We start from the raw sequence: 5,283 nt of genomic DNA, 5'->3' as shown, positions 1-5,283 counted from the left end.
TCAGGAAGAAATAATAACATTAAAACAAATGACTTACCTGTTGGGACCGGACGTCCCGAGACCGAGGTTGTTCTATCTGCTTCCTAAGATACATAAGGCACTGGATAAGTGGACTGTCCCGGGCCAGGTTCCCTGTGGTCGACCAATTGTTAGTGACTGTGGCTCAGAGTCGTCAAACATAGCAGAATATCTGGACTTTCACATAAACCCACTTTCACAGAGACATGCGTCTTACGTGAAAGACACGTATGACTTTGTGGAGAAAGTTGGGAATATTTCAGTTTCTGCGGATGCATTTCTATTCTCTATAGACATCAATTCTCTATATACTAATATAGACACGACTCTGGGCTTACAGTCAGTTCGAGCTGCTTTTAATAAGTTCCCCGTCTCTGGGCGACCTGATGAATACATTTTAGAACTGTTGGAAATAAGCCTCACTCGCAATGATTTTGAGTTTAACAAAAAGCACTATTTACAAATCCATGGTACGGCGATGGGCAAGAAATTTGCCCCAGCCTATGCCAACCTTTATATGTGTAGCTGGGAGGAATCAGCCTTTTTAAAGTGCAGACATCTACCTTCGCTATACTTCAGGTACCTCGATGACATCTTTGGTATCTGGGAAGGGGACATGGAACAGTTTAGGGTGTTTTTAGATATTTTGAACTCGCATCACCCAGCAATCACAATTACACACAACGTCCAGAGGGAAAAACTCGAATTTTTAGACACACAGGTCTTTTTTATACCCGGTTTGGGAACAAGTAAAGCTTTGGCTACAAAGGTCTTTTTTAAAGAGACCGATAGACATGCTTTGCTCCACAAACAGAGCTATCATCCTAAACACACATACAAAGGACTAATTAAGTCACAATTAATACGATTCAATCGTATTTGTACCTACCTGAGTGATGTGGAGGAGGCGACATCCATCCTGTTCAAAGCCCTCAGGCCTCGGGGTTACTCTCGTAGGTTCCTGAGGGAAATAAAACAGGAGGTGAGACAAATATTTGAATTGAATGGCAAGTATGTGATGGAGAGGGAAGATAAAGAGGTAATACCTGTGGTGACAACGTATTCACAACCCCTAGGACGTTTGGGTGGTCAATTGAGGCTCAATTTTCAGCAGGCTCAGGGGGACTTGGGAGACTTGGGGCGCTTTAAACTGATCTCTGCATATAGGAGAAACAAAAACCTCAAGGATAGACTGGTACATTCCAACTTAAACCAAAAACCTGCGGTATCCCCCGAGGAAAACCATTCTTTTAACATGAATGTCTATATTGGTAATAGATATTCAGGGAGAGGGGTACCAATAAGGAATCAAATAGCGTTTAAGACTCCTAATACGGTCTATGCTATCAGTTGTATTAAGTGCCAGAAACTATACATTGGGGAAACAAAACACTCTATGCAGATTCGCTTTCAACAGCACAAATACCAGGTCAGGAGGGGGAATAAAGACACAGTTTTATATAGACATTTTATAGCACATGGGATTTTAAGCATGAGAATTGAAGGGCTGGAAAGCCAGAGGCATTGGACCAGAACACTCAGACAAAAAGCGGAAAGAACGTGGATAAATTTATTAAGGACCATCGACCCGTTGGGTCTGAATGAAAAATATTAAATTTATTTCATGTTTCTTCATACAGTAAGTTAGGAGGGTACAGTTCGACTTCACTTGGAGAGTATCAGTAGAGTATACGGATCTTTGGGATTCCCATATTTGCAGTCTCTCTTATATATATAAATAGATATATATATGTTTGTTGTTGTAATAAGATACTATGAATTATTATTTTTTATTCCTGTGTTTAGTGGCCTTGTGGCCCTGCAATATGGTTGAATCCCAACTCCAATTTACAGTGGCACTTATTATTTTTACTGTAATAAAAATTGAAAAAAATACTTACCTTGTGGAGCGAATTGATGGGAAGCGATCGATCACATTTCTCGGTGAAAGGGTAGATTCCTAGGAAGAAGAAGGGTTAACAATATTTTTTTTTAAAAAATTATACATTTTAACCTATAGAAGAACCATATTTACTTACCTGAGAATGGATTGTGGGGAACCTTCCTTAAAACTTACCTGAGAGGTCTTCAGTTCTTCATGTACACCAAGGGATCATTCATTTCTTTCTTGTTCTTATCTCTTAGAATAATAAATTATGGCAAATTAGGCAATTTTTGTACTTGTGCCAGTGCACATTCCCACCCAGTAATGGGTTGAGAATTTCCTCAAACCTAACTCAGCCAGAGCCTAGTACAGATGCCTTTTGCTTTGATCCATTATTAATATTCCCATTTTTAAATTGGGTTGGGTTGATACATATGGGAGGAAAGTTGTTAGGCAATTTTAGAGATCAACAATGCTGCTAATTTGCACTACAACGGGGAGTGTAGATACCAATCAGAATCCTAATTGGAGGAGTACCAATTGGACTCTAATTGAATAAGTTTCAATGGACTCCAAATTGAATAATTGAACTCTAATTGGGAGTGTGAGGGGAAGGGCCTTGTTGTCCAATTAAGATCCACAGGAAGTGGACCAGCCCCCTCCTTCCAACTCCTTCTTAACTTCCTGTTTGTCTCAGCCAGCTCACAACTTCTCTGAAGAAGCCTCAATGAGGCGAAATATCAGGAGCTCTCTCTTTTATTCTTTTAAACCTTTTATAATTTTTTTGGGGGGCAAAAAACTTTATGTGGTTTTATTCAGAGCAAGGGAGTCTTGCTCTGGATATTTTTTAGTCCTTTTTCAAAAAAGATATTTACCTTTTTGGCACATTTTGCACCAGGAAACACCACTGGGGCAGCAGTGGTTGTTCCTCCGGTATTGGCCAAGAACTCTTTGTTGAGTTTGGTTGTTGTGTGTGTGTGTGATGAGTGGAGTGTTCATGCACTAACTTCTATGGCTCAGAGCCCTTGTTGTTTTTGGTTTCAAAGCACAGTGTGCAGTGTCAGTTTATGGCCAAAAAACAGGGGGGAATATCCACACTAGCCTACATAAGGTTGTTTCTTGGGCAAGGGAGAAAGTCCTTTCTCTTTTTTTAAAGAAAAGGTTCTCCAAAAATGCTTTTGTAAAAGCAACCAAATATTTTTGTGTGCAAAATTTTAAAGGACTAATGTGAAAACACCACATTTATTAGGACGCCATCTGATTCTCTTAGTGTCTGTGCACTTACCTATTTAAGACACCAGAGAGTCATCTCAAAGTTGATCTTAGACATCTTGATTGAACAGTTTCTGGCTTTAACCAGTGGGAAATGGAGGTGGACCACAGGCGGACTCCCGTCCCGACCAGGGGTGGGGGGGCAGCCTTGGGGGCAGGAACAGCAGGGGGTGGAAATGATAAATCCAACCACCTCAATATTCCACTCTCCAAAAAATATTTTAAGCTTCTCCAAGCATTACACCATTCGGAAATCCTGGACCAATCCATTTTAACAGGATCTTGCCCTATGGGGATGCAGAGACAGGTTAATAAATTGGCATCTTTTATTAAACCATCTTCACCTTCCCTGAACACTACTGAAAAGGTGAAACGCAACACCCAAAAGTGGTTAGAGGGGAACCTAGAGATCCTACGGATTCATTATGATGAAGTGATGGGGACAATCTTGGGGGACTTACCTGTTTTGGATGAGGGGGCCCTTCAGGTGGCGGTGGGTTGGAGTAAACTACGGTATAAACGCAAGTTCACCAATACATCGGTGGACACATTGCGGACAATGCTAATAGCTCCAGAAGAAGCACCATCTTCTCCTACCCCACCGAGCCTTGACAGTGGTGATTTCCCACCCCTACCTATAACCACCGGGGGGGTTGGGGGACAGACCCCTTACATCCAGGGGACAATAGCCCCTAAGAAACAGAGACTTAACCTAAGTAGGTCACGGCCTAGAACAGGTAACCAGAGACATCCAGTATTGGATCTCCCTGGACAGTCCTCCGTTGTTCAGGTGAGCCCCCGGGACACCCCGACCCAGGGGAATAAACACCAACCTGGGGGGGAAGTGGGGATGACTCCGGGGTCCTCGAGACGCTCTGCTGTGGTGGAAATGCATAACATGGGACAGTCAGTGGCAGGCTCCATAACAACAACAACTACCAAGCCCACTCTACTTACCTTTAGGGAGGCCCTATTAACACCTAGGGAGACAGGGATTGTTGTGGAAACGCTTCCATTGGACACCATCTCCTTTGATCTCCACATGGAGGACCCCTCCTCAGAAGAAGAAGAGGCTGCACAGGGTCCTCCACCAGGAGACACTCATCCTGCCAATAACCATTTAGTAGGTGTGGCAGGTGAATTAGAGATGGAGGATAGGGAAGCAAACCCACATCCCTCCACTGTCAATAGTACGGTAGTTTTCACCACAGATAGCATTAACTCTTCCCCAGCATCACAGGACCAAGAAGGTGGTCATCCCAAACTGGTAGTAGCACGGCGAGATGGGATGATGGGGATTGATGGGGATTCTACCCCCTTCCTGTCCCCTGACCCTAACCCCAACCCTCCCCCCTCCATTCCTAATCCCAATTCCCCAACGGGGCCTGATGGGAGGCCTACCCTGGTCCAGACCCCTGGTCCTAACCCCAACCCTCCCCTCCCCATCCCTAACCCCAACCTTTCCCCTCCCATACCTAAACCCAACCTTCCTTTTCTGACCCCTCCCCCAATGGGGGATCCCAACCCTAACTCCCCAATGGGGACTAATGGGAGGCCTATTCTGGTCCAGACCCCTGGTCCTAACCTTAACCCTCCCCTTCCCATCCCTAACCCTAACCCCTCCACCCCTAATCCCCCAGACCCCACTTACCTGAATCCCCGCCGTCAGCCGCCATCCAGAATCACTCATCGGAGGGAACCCGTTAGGCACCCCAACAGTCAGAGGAAGGCAAGCGAGTGGAACTTGGAGGTGGTAAAACCTGTGGTGGTTGTAGGAGATTCCAATCTCTCAAAAATACCTACCTTTGAAGATGTTAACATCCAGGTGGATAGTTTTCCGGGAGCCAATTGCGACCATCTAAAGAAGGTGATACAAAAGTTAGCGCCCCATCTGGAAACAGAGAAGGTACTGCTTTCTGTGGGCCTAGTCAATTGTCTCTCGGAGCAAGAACTAGATACTGCAGTGAAACAACTGCAGCAACTACTACGGGTATGTGAGAGAACGTTCCCACATGCCACCATCCATGTGGCTCAGATCCATTTCTCTGACCGGCTCAATAAGAACCAGCAGAGTCTGTTGAGGGGATTAAATCACAACATTGTTAAAA

Source organism: Osmerus eperlanus, chromosome 12 (genome assembly GCF_963692335.1).
Source record: "Osmerus eperlanus chromosome 12, fOsmEpe2.1, whole genome shotgun sequence".
Taxonomy (NCBI): Eukaryota; Metazoa; Chordata; class Actinopteri; order Osmeriformes; family Osmeridae; genus Osmerus; species Osmerus eperlanus.
Note: the sequence above shows the minus strand (reverse complement) of the source record.